The following is a 15,749-nucleotide window of genomic DNA, read 5'->3' as shown; positions in this document are numbered from 1 at the left end:
TGTCTACATGTGCCACAGGTTTCCGTTCTTCAGCCTTTTGTGGATGTTACAGTATGACTTTGAAGTGGCATGAGCTTCCATAGGTTCTTAGTCCCTAGAGTTGTCAGCCATACTGGGGTTTGTGATGTCCGTATCCACATTTCTGGTCATGCTACCCTTTTCTACCAGGCAAATATGAATATTTCTGGTGTTTGTGGCAGCAAAATTTATGGCCTTTTTACTTTACTATGTGGATAAGACATTCCCCAGGTCCTGATATGTTAGCCTGACTAATACCCAGAAATTTAGCATCATGAGTTCAAGTCCCAAGCTGGGAAATGTTAAGGAGACATTCCCTGAGTCCTACAGGGTGAATACAGTTTATGCTGAGGGTTGTGTATCAGCAGGTCTGGGTCTGGAGCACTGGAATGCTTATAGGCTCCATTCCCTAGGGTCTAGGTGTATTTACATGACTCTCTGAAATACAGTACACAGAGTGACAGCCCTGGAGATACAGGATACAGCGGGGTCCTTATCCAGGTCTCTCAGGTTGACTGCCAATTATTCCAGGGATTGAATTCCAGCCTGAAGCATACAAAGATAGGATTGTATCACTCCCACAGATGAGTGTTATTCCAGGGTTTATAACACCAGCAGCAGCAATCCTAGAGCTTCAGATATTGGAGAGAACTTTCCTTTGTGCCTACAAGGCATGCAAAAATGATGCACTGTCCTGCCTTCCAGCACCATGTGCCAAGAGTTTCAGAAGAGGCCTCTTTAGTTCTGGTACTCTGGAATTCTGTATGAGATGCTACTGGTTCTCACGGCCATATGAGGCCGTGAGAATTTCTCTATATTGTACAGAGCAAGCAAGTAGAGCTCCAGAGCTCCTGCAGTTGCAGAATTCACAAGGGCTGTCTCTACCATGGAAAATGCCCATGCTGTTTCTGGGGAATTCTGGTAGCAAAGGGGCTGCTTGCTTCATCCAAGGCAGGTGGAGTACAGTAGCTTCTTAAAAGTAGCTTGGGTCTGGCACTTTAGGGACAGACGAAGGCAATGTGGGTTTTGTCTTGGAAGCAAGGAAGTTGCTCAAAACCCAATCATCCCCCACAAATCTGCTTTCACTTGTAGGAAGCCTCCAAAAGGAGACACTGTATTGAATATTTTCCCATTTTGTATTAAAATGAGTATCTTGGCTGGGAAAGAAGGTTTTAAAACATAGTCTTACGTTTATATAATAAGGTAAATAAATTTTTTACTAACCACTTTTTACACAATCTTAAAGTTATCATTAAATTCTAGAATTAATTCCAAAGACTGAAATGACTACCTCCACTGAGATAGCTACAGCCTTATAGCTAATGTGTGCTCTTCCCCTCCCCCTTTTTGTTCAACAAACAGACCCACCAATCATCATTTCACTAGCTGAAAGGCACTAAATAATTTTCTTCATAGTACCACAGGGACCTAATATCTCCAAGTCAAACAGATAATTGGTTCTTGATTTTGACACCAAGAAATGAATCAGTAGGTTATCAGAGGATGACTTCATAATTGCAGAAGGGTTTTAACTTGCTTGCCTTTTTGGGAAATGAAATTATATTTTCCAATAGACATATCTATCACAGTATCTGACAGAGATGATCAATACATCATCATAAATAAAACCAGCAAGCATACCATAGTGATTATTTGCACTTTTAATGCATTTGTTAACCTTTATTGAATAGATTTATTGTCATACAATGAAGATAACTGGGTAAAAGCTCTGTCAATCATATGGAAAAACATAAAGGTCACTTTTTATAAGTAAAACTTTCAAGTTTGCACTTAAAAAGCAAACTAAACAAAAAGCACACTGGCAAGGTGGTTTTCACAGAATGACACACTATATTCAAAACTGAGAAAATGAAACAATATTGATGCCCCATTCTTAAAAATTAGTCAGATTTTTCCCCAAAAAATAAGGTAGACACTCCTAGTGCTGAGTTCTGCTGAAACTTTAAAATATATAGTAAAATAAAAATACCAAAAGTAGACAGCTCCACATAAAATGAGAACACATTTCCCTAACAAAATTCAGAAAGAGTCCTGATTTCCCCACCACTGAAATCCTGTAAGTTTCATTGGGCTAATGATGCTTCACTGCCCTACTCTGTTATTAGTGGTCAACAAATGTAGATTCTGAATCTACTTTTTTTCTATCCAATTAAAGAACTACATTGGTGATGAGGCAGAAAATGAACAAATTAAATGCAAATACTTTAATTTTCAGAAATTTTGATTTTTTTCATTATTTTACCTCTCCCCAAATTGAAAGAAATATTTTTGAAATGTTTCTAATAAATTAGTATAGAAAAATTATGTTTGGTACATTAACAGAAGCTATCCATTTTCTCAAAGTATAGGAATTTCAATTATTTTATTATTTGGTTTGTGGTCATTTGTATTATCACAATTGCCATAAAAATGATAACTTCAAAATTAAGCCTACAACTAGAGATAAATAACTATATTTCTATGAATTGTCCATGAGGCAGATGTTATCCAAACATCTCTTATAGATTTCCATTATTCATTATTCCTGAAAAATCACTTCAGAGACAAAACAATTATTTGTTTCAAATTTGTGACAACATCTTAATACTTCTGATAACTATAATCAATAGCAGGTAGTAAGACCTGTTTTCCGATGTGTTATATTAATGTATTTAAGTAATTAATAATGTATTTTAAGATAATTCTATTAATGTGTAAGTTTAGTGAAGAAATCTTAATAACACCAGAGATTGCTTAAAAGTGAAAAAATATTATAATTTGAATGAAACTGGCTGATATTGAAGGTTCCCTTCCAAAAGAGAAATTCTATAAATCAATAAACTTAAAATTTGCTTTTATTACTAGGCATTTATCTTCATAGAAATATAACATTTAATTTATATCTAATAGTATAGTTCATTTATATATTATAAGTACTACAGGATTTTTCTTAGCTTATTCTTTTTTTTTTTTTTTTTTTAACTTTTATTTAATGAATATACGTTTCCAAAGTACGAATAATGGATTACTATGGCTTCCCCCCCATACCGTCCCTCCCACCCACAACCCTCCCCTTTCCCACTCCCTCTCCCCTCCCCTTTCCCACTCCCTCTCCCCTTCCATTCACATCAAGATTCATTTTCGATTATCTTAATATACAGAAGATCAGCTTAGTATACATTAAGTAAGGCTTTCAACAGTTTGCTCCCACACAGAAACATAAAGTGAAAAATAATAGATGATTTTTTTTTAATGATGATGAAATCAGATCAGACCTATTGTCATGTTTAATCCCAGTGAGAGTCAAGTTGGGAGTTGATAGTTTCTTTTCTTTTCTTTTCTTTTTTTTTTTTTTTTTTTTTTACAGAGGATCAGTTTAGTATGCATTAAGTAAAGATTTCAACAGTTTGCACCCCCATAGAAACACAAAGTGAAATATATTGTTTGAGTACTCGTTATAGCATTAAATCTCAATGCACAGCACATTAAGGACAGAGATCCTACATGAGGAGTAAGTGCACAGTGACTCCTGTTGTTGACTTTACCAATTAACACTCCTGTCTATGGCATCAGTAATCTCCCTATGCTCCAGTCATGAGTTTCCAAGGCTATGGAAGCCCCTTGAGTTCTCCGACTCTTATCTTGTTTAGACAAGGTCATAGTCAAAGTGGAGGTTCTCTCCTCCCTTCAGAGAAAGGTACCTCCTTCTTTGAAGACCTGTTCTTTCCACTGGTTTCCACTGGGAAAAAAAAACTACAAGATAACACTTTGGCTCTCCTGAACTGAAAATAATGAAAATAATGAAAATGTTGTTCACTATGAACTGCTTAAAAAAAGTGCATAGGCTGGAGCCATGACTCACTTGGCTGATCCTCTGCCTGCAGCACCAGTACCCTGGGTTCTAGTCCCGGTTGGGGCCCTGAGTTCTATTCCCAGTTGCTCCTCTTCCAGTCCAGCTTTCTGCTGCTGCCCAGGAAGGCAGGAGGATGGCCCAAGTGCTTGGGCCCTGTACCCGCATGGGAGACCAGGAGGAAGCACCTGGCTCCTGGCTTTGGATCAGTACAGCACGCCAGCCATAGCAGCCATTTGGGGGGTGAACCAATGGATGGAAGACCTTTCTCTCTGTCTCTCGCTGTCTAACTCTGCCTGTCAAAAACAAATATAAACATATGACCTTGGGAACATTTTTTGAGGCACAAAATCCCTGACATGACACCAGAAGTACATAAGGACATTCAACACACACGGGTCCTTTCTAGCATGTCACATGACAACTTGTAAGATTTTCTTGGTAATACTCAGGCAATATGCATGTTCGTGATTCAGAAAATCGGATGAGGTTGCAAGCAATGAAAATAATAGGTGATCCTAGTAGGAAGAAAAGCTTGAAGTCCTTTCCTTCTTTCCTTGAAAGCCCTAAGAAAGGGTGCCTTCTTCCACATGAGGGGCAGAAGGGCTAAATCTCAAAACTAGGTGGGAGGAGACCTGGAAATTTAGGGACCTCCTGCCAGTGTGCATGCTCTCTATTAAACATGGTTTATCCCCTCTGAAACTCATGGGCATGGTTAACCCAGAGGTGAGAAATTCAGCAGTGAGAACAGGTGAGGCCCTACAGGAAGTGATCAGGATAAATCCACTCATGTGTTCATGGATTAATGCCTTATCCCTAGGGGACCACAACATAGACCACTTTGGATTGGCCCCCTCTGCACCCCTTCTGTCCGTCCACTGGTTTCTGTGCCACCCCAGGACTCTACCAACAAGAAGACCATCACCGGATGCTGCCCCTAGACCCTGCACCAAAACTGTGAGGTCAATAATACCACTTCCTTCTCATGCACCGAGCCTGTGCTGTTGCACGATTAGCAACAAGAAAACTGACCCAGACCCCTACGCCGAGAGGACTGCTTGAGATCTGCTGCCTCACTCAAGGAAATCGGGTCATACAGGAAGTTCAAGTTCTCCCTCACCACACAGAGATTGGAAAGCTGATGCCTCAGGGTTCAAAGAAGTTGCAGGCAGGGACTGCACACCACCCCGTGGTCCTGACAGCCAGCCCACTGCATACTGGAATCCTAGTGTCCTCCTGAGGGCTCCTGCGGTGTGGGAAACACAAACAGTAGCACTGGCTGAGCCACCTGGAGCCCTTCTCAGGAGATATACCTTGTTCGATGACCGTACTCTGTGTAGTTCTTCTTGTCAGTGTATACACTTTAGAAATTGATTACAGCAGAAAACACATATGAACATGTATTTAAAAAAAAAAAAAAACTTGTCCTTTAGGAAAATTTTAGACCTATAGAGCTAAAGAAAAAAAAGGTACAAATGTGAACTTTTGAATAAACACCTAGCTTTCATGAATGCATGGTGTTATAAACCACACTAAATATATCACTGAGAACCAGAAGTAAATTGGACTGTCTTATTTTGTGATTTGAAATCTAACATCCTTTACTTTTCCTGCACAGAAGGTAAATTATGTTGTGATATGAAACTCAGTCTAAGTTTAGATACACAGGGGCAAGTTGCTTGCTCTAATGAAAACAAATCTGTTAGATCACTTACCCCAGATATTCCACTACCTTTAAAATAATATATCTATCATAGTGCATCATGAAGAAAATATATTTATGCCTAAAAATTTAAGTACAACTATTACAGACTGTTCAACAAAACTTAAAATTGTATGTTTTCAATATTGTGAAATGGAACATTTTTCTTTGCTTCCCAATAAAAGCATGTTGCAGTTTAATGTCTTGAGAATAAGAAGTGAGAGTTTATAAAGTGAAATACATTTTAAGGAGAGAACTTATAATGTTTATTTTTGAACCATTTATAAAATGTTCATTTTGAAATGCATTTTTTACTTCATTTGCATTTTAAAATTGTAACATTATCTATATATAAGTATTTTCATTCATCCTTACTGGTTATTGCAAACTACCACCTACCAGAATTAATTGCTTCCAACCATTTACAATTTGTTTCTTGACTTCAAGTAACAATAATCGCACCTTGGATAAACCTCATTGGCTACGATACTGCCACTGTGCAAAGTTGTCTCTTCACTTCAAAGAAAAATAATTGATATACCTCTTGAGAAAACAAGTAAAATAATTTGGGCATCGTTTTACAAAATTGAAGTCCAAAGAACTCTAAAACCACTGCAGGAATATTCTATAAACATGTACTCATACATATTGTTCTTACAATAGATTCATACCCATGTCATATGAGAGGAATTCCTTGCTCAGATTTAAAATTTTCACATTCTTCTTAGTATTTAATATGGTGACTGTAGTTGGCACAAGAGATTCTCTTTTTTAATATTTATTTATTTGAAAGTCAGAGTTACAGAGAGGCAGAGGCAGAAGGGGTCAGAGAGAGGTCTTATGTATGCTGGTTCACTCCCCAAATGGCTGCAACAGTGGGAGCTGCACTGATCTGAAGCCAGGATCCAGGAGCTTCTTCCAGGTCTCACATGTGGGTGCAGGGGCCCAAGGACTTGGGCCACCTTCTACTGCTTTCCCAGGCCGTAGCAGAGAGATGGATTGGAAGGGGAGCAGCCAGGTCTCAAACCACCACACATGTGGGATGCCAGCACTGCAGGCAACAGCTTTACCTGCTGCGCCACAATGCTGGCCCCACACAAGTGATTCTCTACAATTAAAACAAGAAATTTGGGTATGATCACTTTTCAAGACTTCTTGCTTTTTGGGGGGGCAGAGTGTTTGAATTTAGACTGACAAGGATTCAGTCCACTCCACAAAGAAAAATGCCTAAATATTAGAGCATTGCTCCTGACCCCTCCTCAGTTGTTCCTCTATATGGGATTTCTTAATGACTTACATGATTGGAGATATGGGAAGGAGTAAATGAGCTACCACACCACATTTTGTTGTACTTAGGATGTTTTTAGGAGGCCTACAAATGAACATGAGTTCTTGTCTGCCCTCATTTATACTGTAAATTTAGAATATAATCTGTGCACTGCAAGTGACTAGGTAAGGATGCAAGGTATTGGGGCAACAGAAGGGAGACTTTTTTGCTAAGCACCAAGACTAACAACTCTGTGGGCTATAAAGCTCACATTTCCTTCCATGTCTAGCTTTAAATCATTCAGAATTCAGAGAAAGTAGGAATGTAAGTTATGAACACTCTTCACTGCCACAAATTTTATGATACTCATGAGTTTATATTCAGGAATGACTTAAAATTTAAACAAAAATACCATAGTGAATTTTGAGGGATTAATCAATATCTATATTTGTAATTAAAATTCACACATATAATTGTATCTACTTTCACATGATTTGACAGGAATTATCTGGGATGGGTATTTAACAATGCCTTTTATAATTTTAATATTGTATCAAAAAATAATCCTTGAAACACTTGGGAAGTTGATGCTATAAACATGTTTACCCAAAAATTAAATATCTTGGAAAAAATTTAACTAAAGATGTGAAAGATCTCCACAATGGAAATTATAAAACATTAAAGAAAAAAAAAAAAACAGAAGAACACACAAGAAAATGGAAAAATCTTCCATGTTTGTGGATTGGAAGAATTAATATCATAAAAATGTTCAAACTAGCCAAAGCAACTTATAGATTCAATGAAATCCCAGTAAAAGTACCAAGGACATTATTCTCAGATTTGTATGGAAACACTAGAGACCCCAAATAGCTAAAGCAACCTTAAACAAGGAAAATAAAGTCAGAATCATCACAATACTAGATTTCAAGATGTACTACAGGGCCAGAGCAGTTATAAACAAAACAGCCTAGAAGTGGCACAAAAATAGACATGTACACCAAAGAAACAAAATATAAACCACAGAAGTTAATCCATGCATCCACAATCAACCAATGAACTAAAAATCAGTCTCTGAAGAAAGGACTATCTCTTTAACAAATGGTGCTGGAGAAATTGGACCTCTACATTCAGAAGTATGAAATAAGACCCGTGTTAGCACCCTATACAAAATCAACTCACAATTGATCAAGGATCTACATCTATGACCTGATATTATCAAATTACTAGAGGAAACCATTGGGGAAACTCTGCAAGACATTGGCATAGGCAAAGATGTCTTGGAAAAGACCCCAGAAGCACAGGCAATGAAAGAAGAAAGAGCCAAAAGCAAAGAAGCTTCTGTGTTGCAAAGAAAACACTCAGCAGCAAAGTGAACGTACAGAACGGAAGAATATAGTTGTACTCTATATAATTGATAAAGGGTTAATATCCAATATCTATAAAGACTTGAAGGGACTCAACTACAATAAAACTTATTGTGGCATAGCATGTTAAGCTTCTGACTGCAGTGCCAGCATCCCATATGGGCACTGGTTTGAATCCCAACTGCTCCACTTCTGATCCAGCTCCCTGACTGTGTGTCTGAGAAGGCAGCAGAGGATGGCCCAGGTGCTTGGACCCCTGCACCTAGAGGGAGTCCCTGGCTCCTGGCTTTGGACAGGCTCATCTCTGACTGCTGTGTTCATTCAGGCAGTGAACCAGCAGATGGAGGACTTCTCTCTGTCCATCTCTCTCTCTAACTCTGCCTTTCAAATAATTACATACATACATACATCTTTTTAAAAAAGAGATAGGGGGAGACGGAGAAAGAGAGAGCACTTTCATTTTCCAGGTCACTCCCCAAATGTCTGCAACGGCCAGGGCTAGGTTATACTCAATCCAGGAACCAAGAGATTTATCCAGGTCTCCCCCATGGATCACAAGGTCCCAGGTACTTTGTTATCTGCCACTGCTTTCCCAGGTACATTTCTAGGGAGCTGGATTAGAAGTGGAGCAGCCAGGACTTGAACCAGCATCACAGGTTGTAGCTTATCCCAGCATCACAGGTTGTGGCTTATCCCACTATGCTACATGCCAGCTCCTGTCCTGTCAAAGTTCTAAACTTCTATCAAAAACCACCATGACTGTGCACACACTCCCCCACTGTGTGGTTGTGGACCTCTTCTGGTAAGCATTTCAGATAATTTTCTGCAAGAGCATTGATCATTATCTTTAAATAAGTTTAAGTTACCAATGTGCTCTAAGGCCATGAACTTCAGACTAGCTCTCTATAAGGAGAGTTGTATAATATCAATTACAGGAACAGGCATTTGAGCACAAAATGTTCAGAGCAATTTGGTGGTTCCCCACTGCTTCTATTGGATCTCAGACTGAATCACTCAAATGTGGTGTTCAAAATTTTAATGTTAGCATTTTGAAAGTGCAGTATTGGGGCCAGCACTGTGGCACAGTGGGTTAAAGCCATGGCCTGCAGTATTGGCATCTCAGTTCAAGTTCTAGTTCAAGTCGTGGCTGCCCCACTTCCAATACAGCACCCTGCTAATGCACCGAGAAAGGCAATGGAGGATGGCCCAAATGTTTTGGCCACTGCACTGATGTGGGAGACCCAGAAGCTCCTGGCTCTTTGTTTCAGCTTTACTCAGCCCCCAGTTATTGCAGCCATTTGGGAACTGAACCAGCAGATGGAAGATTTCTCTCTCTGTCTCTCATTCTCTCTAACTCTGCCTTTCAAATAAATAAATAAATAAATGTACAAAAGCGCAATATCTTAACTGTTGGTGATTGTAGATGGAGACAGGGAGAAACATACAAAATTAGTAATATGAACTATTGTAATAAATTTCTTTATATCAAAATGAACAGTTGGAATTCAAATGTTAAAAATATGCCATTTGCAATACCCCTAAAAATAAGTATTAATCTGGGGCCAGCATTGTAGTGTGGCTGGTAAAGCTGTCACCTGTGGTGCTGGCATCTCATACAGGTTCCAGTTTGAGTCCTGGCTGCTCTACTTTCTTTTTTTTTTTTTTTTGACAGGCAGAGTGGACAGTGAGAGAGAGAGAGACAGAGAGAAAGGTCTTACTTTTGCCATTGGTTCACCCTCCAATGGCCACCATGGCTGGCATGCTGTGGCCGGCACACCATGCTGATCCGAAGGCAGGAGCCAGGTGCTTCTCCTGGTCTCCCATGGGGTGCAGGGCCCAAGCACTTGGGCCATCCTCCACTGTACTCCCGGGCCACAGCAGAGAGCTGGCCTGGAAGAAGGGCAACTGGGACAGAATCCGGTGCCCCAACTGGGACTAGAACCCGGTATGCTGGCACCGCAAGGCGGAGGATTAGCCTATTGAGCTGCGGCACTGGCCGGCTGCTCTACTTCTGATATAGCTCTCTAGTATGGCCTGGGAAAGCAGCAGAAGATGGCCCAACTCCTTGGGCCACTGCACCTGCATGGGAAGACCTGGAAGAAGCTCCTGGCTCCTGGCTTCAGATCAGCACAGCTTCATCCAATGCAGCCAATTGAGGAGTGAATCAGCAGATGGAAGACTTCTCTCTGCCTCTCCTTCTCTCTCTATGAGGCTCTGAATTTGAAATAAATAAATCTTTTTTAAAAAGCATTAATCTACCAAAATGCATATAGATAGTTATGAAACTGGGCAGAAAGAAACAAAATCAAATATAAATAAATGGAGTTATTCTAAATGATCCTTAAATTCAATTTTAATATAGAAAGTCTTTTCTTCATATGTCTGTTGGCCATTTCAATTTCCTCTCTTGAAAAATGTGTTTGGGGCTGGTGCTGTGGCATACCAGATAAAGCCACTGCCTGCAGTGCTGGCTTCCTATATAGGTGCTGATTTGAGTCCCAGCTGCTCCACTTCATAGCCAGCTCCTGCCATGGCCTGGGAAAGCATAGAAGACCTGGAAAGAAGCTCCTGGCTCCTCATTTTGGATTGGCACAGCTCCAGCTGTTGCAGCCAATTGGGGACTAAACCAGAGGATGGAAGATCCCTCTCTTTCTCTGCCTTTCCTTCTCTGTGTGTGTAACTCTGACTTTCAAATAAATAAATGTGTGTTCAGAGGCTGGTATTGTGGCGTAATGAGTAAAGCTGTTGCCTGCAGTGCCAGCATCCCATATGGATGCTGGTTTAAGTCCTGGCTGCTCCACTTCCAATCCAGCTCTCTGCTATGGCCTGGGAAAGCAGTAGAAGGTGGCCCAAGTCCTTGGGCCCCTGCACGCATGTGGGAGACCCAGAAGAAGCTCCTGGATCCTGGCTTCAGATCAGCTCAGCTCTGGTCATTGTGGTCATTTTGGGGAAAGAACCAGTGGATGGAAGGCTTCTCTCTCTCTCTCTCTCTCTCTCTGCCTCTGCTTCTCTGTAACTCTTCTTTCAAATAAATAAATAAATAAATAATCTTTTTAAAAGATGTTTGTTCAGCTCCTTTGGCTATTTCTTTTTTTTTTTTTTTTTTTTTTTACAGGTAGAGTGGACAGTGAGAGAGAGAGACAGAGAGAAAGGTCTTCCTTTTGCCGTTGGTTCACCCTCCAATGGCCGCCGCAGCCAGCGCACCGCGCTGATCCAAAGGCAGGAGCCAGGTGCTTCTCCTGGCCTCCCATGCAGGTGTAGGACCCAAGCACTTGGGCCATCCTCCACTGTACTCCCGGGCCATAGCAGAGAGCTGGCCTGGAAGAGGAGCAACTGGGACAGAATCCGGCACCCTGCCCGGGACTAGAACCTGGTGTGCTGGCACTGCAAGGTGGAGGATTAGCCTATTGAGCCATGGCACTGGCCTTTGAGTGGAGTTTTTTGTAAGGTGTAAAGTAGGGATTTTGTTTCATACTTCTGCAGAGGTCCAGTTTTCCCAGCATCAAACTGTTGAAGAGACTGTCTTGGCTCCAGGGATTGATTTTTGCTCCTTTGTAAAATTTCAATTGGTTGTAGATACATAGATTGATTTCTGGAGTTTCTTTTCTATTCCAGTGGTCTACAAGTCTGTTTGTTTGTTTGCCACTACCAGGCTGTTTTGAGTATAACTGCCTGGTAGTATGCTTTCAGATCTGGTATTGTGAAGCCTCCAACTTTATTTTTGTTGTTTAAGATTGCTTTAGCTCTTCAGGATCTCTGTGTTTCCATATGAATTTTAGCATCATGCTTTTTAGATCTGAGAAGAATGTTATATTTATTGGGATGGCATTGAATCTATAATTGCTTTTGGTATGACAGACATTTTGATGATGCTGATTTTTCCAATCCATGAACATGGAAGACTTTTCCACATTTTATGTCTTCTTCTATTTTGTTTTTTAATTTTTTGTGATTTTCTTTGTAGAGATTTTGACATCCTTGGTTACATTTATTCCAAATTATTTCAATTTTTTTTTGTAACTTTGTGAATGGAATTAATCTTAGAAGTTCTTTCTCAGCTATGGCATTGTCTGTGTATATAAAGGCTATTAATTTTAGATCCTGCTATTTTACTAAACCCTTTTTATGAGTTCTAATAGTCTCTTCATGGAGTCTTTTGGGTTCCCTATATATAGAATCATGCCATCATCAAATGGTGATTGTTTGACTTCTTCCTTCCCAATTTTTATCATTTTTCTTTCTTTTTCTTGCTTAATGGCACTGGCTAGAACTTCCAGGACAATATTAAATAGCAACAGTGAGAGTAGGCATGCTTGTCTGGTTCTGGATCTTAACTGAAATACCTCCATTCTTCCCCATTCAATAGGTTGCTAGCTGTGTGTTTGTCATAATTTTGCCTTATGTTGAGGAATATTCCTTCTGTACCCAAATTGCTTAACATTTTCATTATAAAAGGATGTTGAATTTTATCAAATGCTTTATCTGCATCTATTGAGATAATCATATGGTTTTGTTCTTCAGTTTGTTAATATGATATATCCTATTTATTGATTTTCAGATGTTGAACCATCCCTGCATACCGGGGATAAATCCCACTTGGTCTGGGTCAATGATCTTTCTGATGTATTTGATTGGCTGGTATTTTGCTAAGGATTTTAGCATCTATGCTCATCAGGGAAATTGGTCTATTATTCTTTTTTTCTGAATTAGGAATTAAGGTAATGCCAGCTTCATGGAAAGTGTTTGGAAAAATACTCTCCCTTTCAATTGTTTTGAATATATTGAGAAGAGTTGGAATTAGTTCTTCTTTAAATATCTGGCTTTTCTTTGTTGGAAGGGTCTTTACTACTGATTCAATCTCCATCCTGGTTATTGGTGTGTTTATGTGTTCTATGTCTTCATGACTCAATTTTGGTAGATTGTGTCCCGGAATCATTGTTTTTTTTTCCCAAAGGAAACTTTTATTTCATAAATACAAATTTCATAAGTACAACTTTAGGAATATAGTGATTCTTCCCACCATAGCCCCCTACCACTCACACTCCCACCCCACCTTCTCCTCCCTTTTCCTTCCCAGTCCCATTCTCTATTAAGGAAAAAAACTCGTTCCTCAACAGTCTAGACAAGAGCTGTTCAAGTCATCACTTCTCAAAGTGTCAATTTCACTTCTACAGATTTCCTGTTAGGTGCTCTATTAGTTCTCACAAATCAGAGAGAACATATGGCATTTGTCCCTGTGGAAATATTTATTTTATGTATTTGAAAGACAGAGTTACAGAGAGAGAGGTAGAGCCAGAGAAAAAGAAGTCTTCCATTCCACTGGTTCACTCCCCAGATGACTGAAATGGGCAGAGCTGAGCTAGTCCAAAGCCAGGAGCCAGGAAACATGATCCAGGAGCTTCTTCTGGGTCTCCCACATGGATGCAGGGGCCCAAGCACTTGGGCCATCTTCTATTGATTTCCTAGGCCATTGAAGAGAGCTGGATTGGAAGAGGACCAGCTGGGACTCAAGCCAGTGCCCATATGGGATGCTGGCACAGCAGGCTGGGGATTTAACCCACAGTGCCACAGCACTGGCCCCCAAAAGGCCTTCTAATTCTTTCCCTTTTTCCACACCTTCAGGAACTCTTAGAATCCATATGTTGGGCCGGCGCCGCGGCTCACTAGGCTAATCCTCCGCATTGCGGCGCCAGCACACCGGGTTCTAGTCCTGGTCAGGGCGCCAGATTCTGTCCCGGTTGCCCCTCTTCCAGGCCATATCTCTGCTGTGGCCAGGGAGTGCAGTGGAGGATAGCCCAAGTGCTTGGGCCCTGCACCCCATGGGAGACCAGGAGAAGCACCTGGCTCCTGCCATTGGATCAGCGCGGTGTGCAGGCCACAGAGCGCTGGCTGCGGCAGCCATTGGAGGGTGAACCAACGGCAAAAAGGAAGACCTTTCTCTCTGTCTCTCTCTCACTGTCCACTGTGCCTTTCAAAAAAAAAAAAAAAAGAATCCATATGTTGGGTCATTTGATTGTATCCTGTAGATTTCCAATCGTAGTTTTTAGTTTTCTAATTTCTTCTTCTTGTGTTTGGTCTGACTATATAATTTCCTGTTCTTTGTTTTCTAAGTTGGATATTCTTTCTTCTGCTTCCCCAATTCTGTTAATGATTTCTACTGTAAGTATTATCTGTTCTAGTGAAATCTTCACTTTTAATATTTCATTTTGATTTCTCTTTAGAATCCCAATTTTGTGGCAGAAATGTTCTTTCATATCATGTATGGATTTCATTTGTTCATGAATTTGCTTTTGATTACTCCTAAGTAATCCTATGATTAATTGTTTGAATTGCATTTCTGGCATTTCTTCAATCTCATCATCTTTACAATCTAGGTTTGAGGTGTTATATTCTTTTGGGGGTGTCATGTTGCCCTCCTTATTGTTTCTTGAATTGGTGCATTTATTTTTGGCATTTGTGGAGATACTTGTTCTTTTCTTTTCTTTTCTTTTCTTTTCTTTTCTTTTCTTTTCTTTTCTTTGGTGTGGTGGCTTTTGTCTTTGAGCTGTGTCTGAGTGGCTAGTGTCTGCTTTCAGGGAATATCTAGAGGTGTCTGGTGAGTATGGCCAGGGAGCTCTGTTCTGTACTCCAGGGTGAAGGGTGTATCTGAGGTGACACATCCAGGTTTGGTGTGGTAAATCTCCTTTTCATTTTTAATCAGAGGGGAGGTTTCTTCTTGTCTGTTTGCATAGACTTAACTGAGCTCCTCACCTCGAAAGAGGCCAGTGCCTGGGTGCTAGCCCCAATGAGTATATTATTTGTCCATTCTGCCACAAGAACCACCCAAAGGATCTGGACAGTCTTCAGTGTAAGCTCAGATTCCCCAGCAATGTCCTTTGCCATGTAACCAGGGAGCCCTGATCACGTGGAGCCTCCCACAGTGACTGCTCTTGCCTCAGCCACACCCTGAGTCCTCCCACGAAGCCTCAGTGTTTTTACAGTCCACACACACAAGCCTCCCACAGTCATGAGCACCCAGCTCCCTGTCTGTTCTCCCCACCACACTCAAGAGTCTGCTTGGCTGGTTTCTGGGAGCGGACACAAGCTGGCACAGGTGTTACATATGTCCAAAATGGCACTTTCTTGGTGTCAGCTTGTTACATGATGCCTTTGCAGCGTGATCAGGGAGAGAGAAAACATGACCCCCTTTGTCTTGTTTTCTCTGGTATGACAGGTACACTATCCCCCACAGGGCTCCAAGCTGAATTCCTTCTAGGCTTTTCCTACAGCTTTTTTGCCAGTGGCTTGTGCTGCTGAAGTCTGGTCTTACTTCACTCTCCAACACTGGTGCAGAGGCTCTCTGCTGCTGGACTCCTAAGTTGTGCATGTCCTTGTCCTCTAAGTAGTTCCATTATGTTCCTCCAATTTGTGTAGTTTCCTCTGCTGTTCTCTCCCTAACTCTTTCCCGAGACTGCACTCTTTCCCCTTCATTTTTAAACTGTCTTCTCCTAGACTTGGGCCTATTCTTTTTGGTTTCCTCATTTGTTTGTATATAACTCATTGTAATAA

The 15,749-nt window shown here is 40.6% G+C and overlaps 1 pseudogene; it reads right to left on the bottom strand.

The window, feature by feature from the left end:
- Positions 1–5,953: 5,953 nt before the first annotated feature.
- LOC138844843 (U4 spliceosomal RNA) lies at positions 5,954–6,077 on the bottom strand (annotated as a pseudogene).
- Between the last annotated feature and the right edge of the window lie 9,672 nt (positions 6,078–15,749).

The sequence above is a fragment of the Oryctolagus cuniculus genome, chromosome 12 (genome assembly GCF_051225735.1).
Source record: "Oryctolagus cuniculus isolate XC-2025 breed Fujian yellow rabbit chromosome 12, ASM5122573v1, whole genome shotgun sequence".
NCBI lineage: Eukaryota > Metazoa > Chordata > Mammalia > Lagomorpha > Leporidae > Oryctolagus > Oryctolagus cuniculus.
Note: the sequence above shows the minus strand (reverse complement) of the source record. Positions and strands in the feature narration are given on the sequence as shown.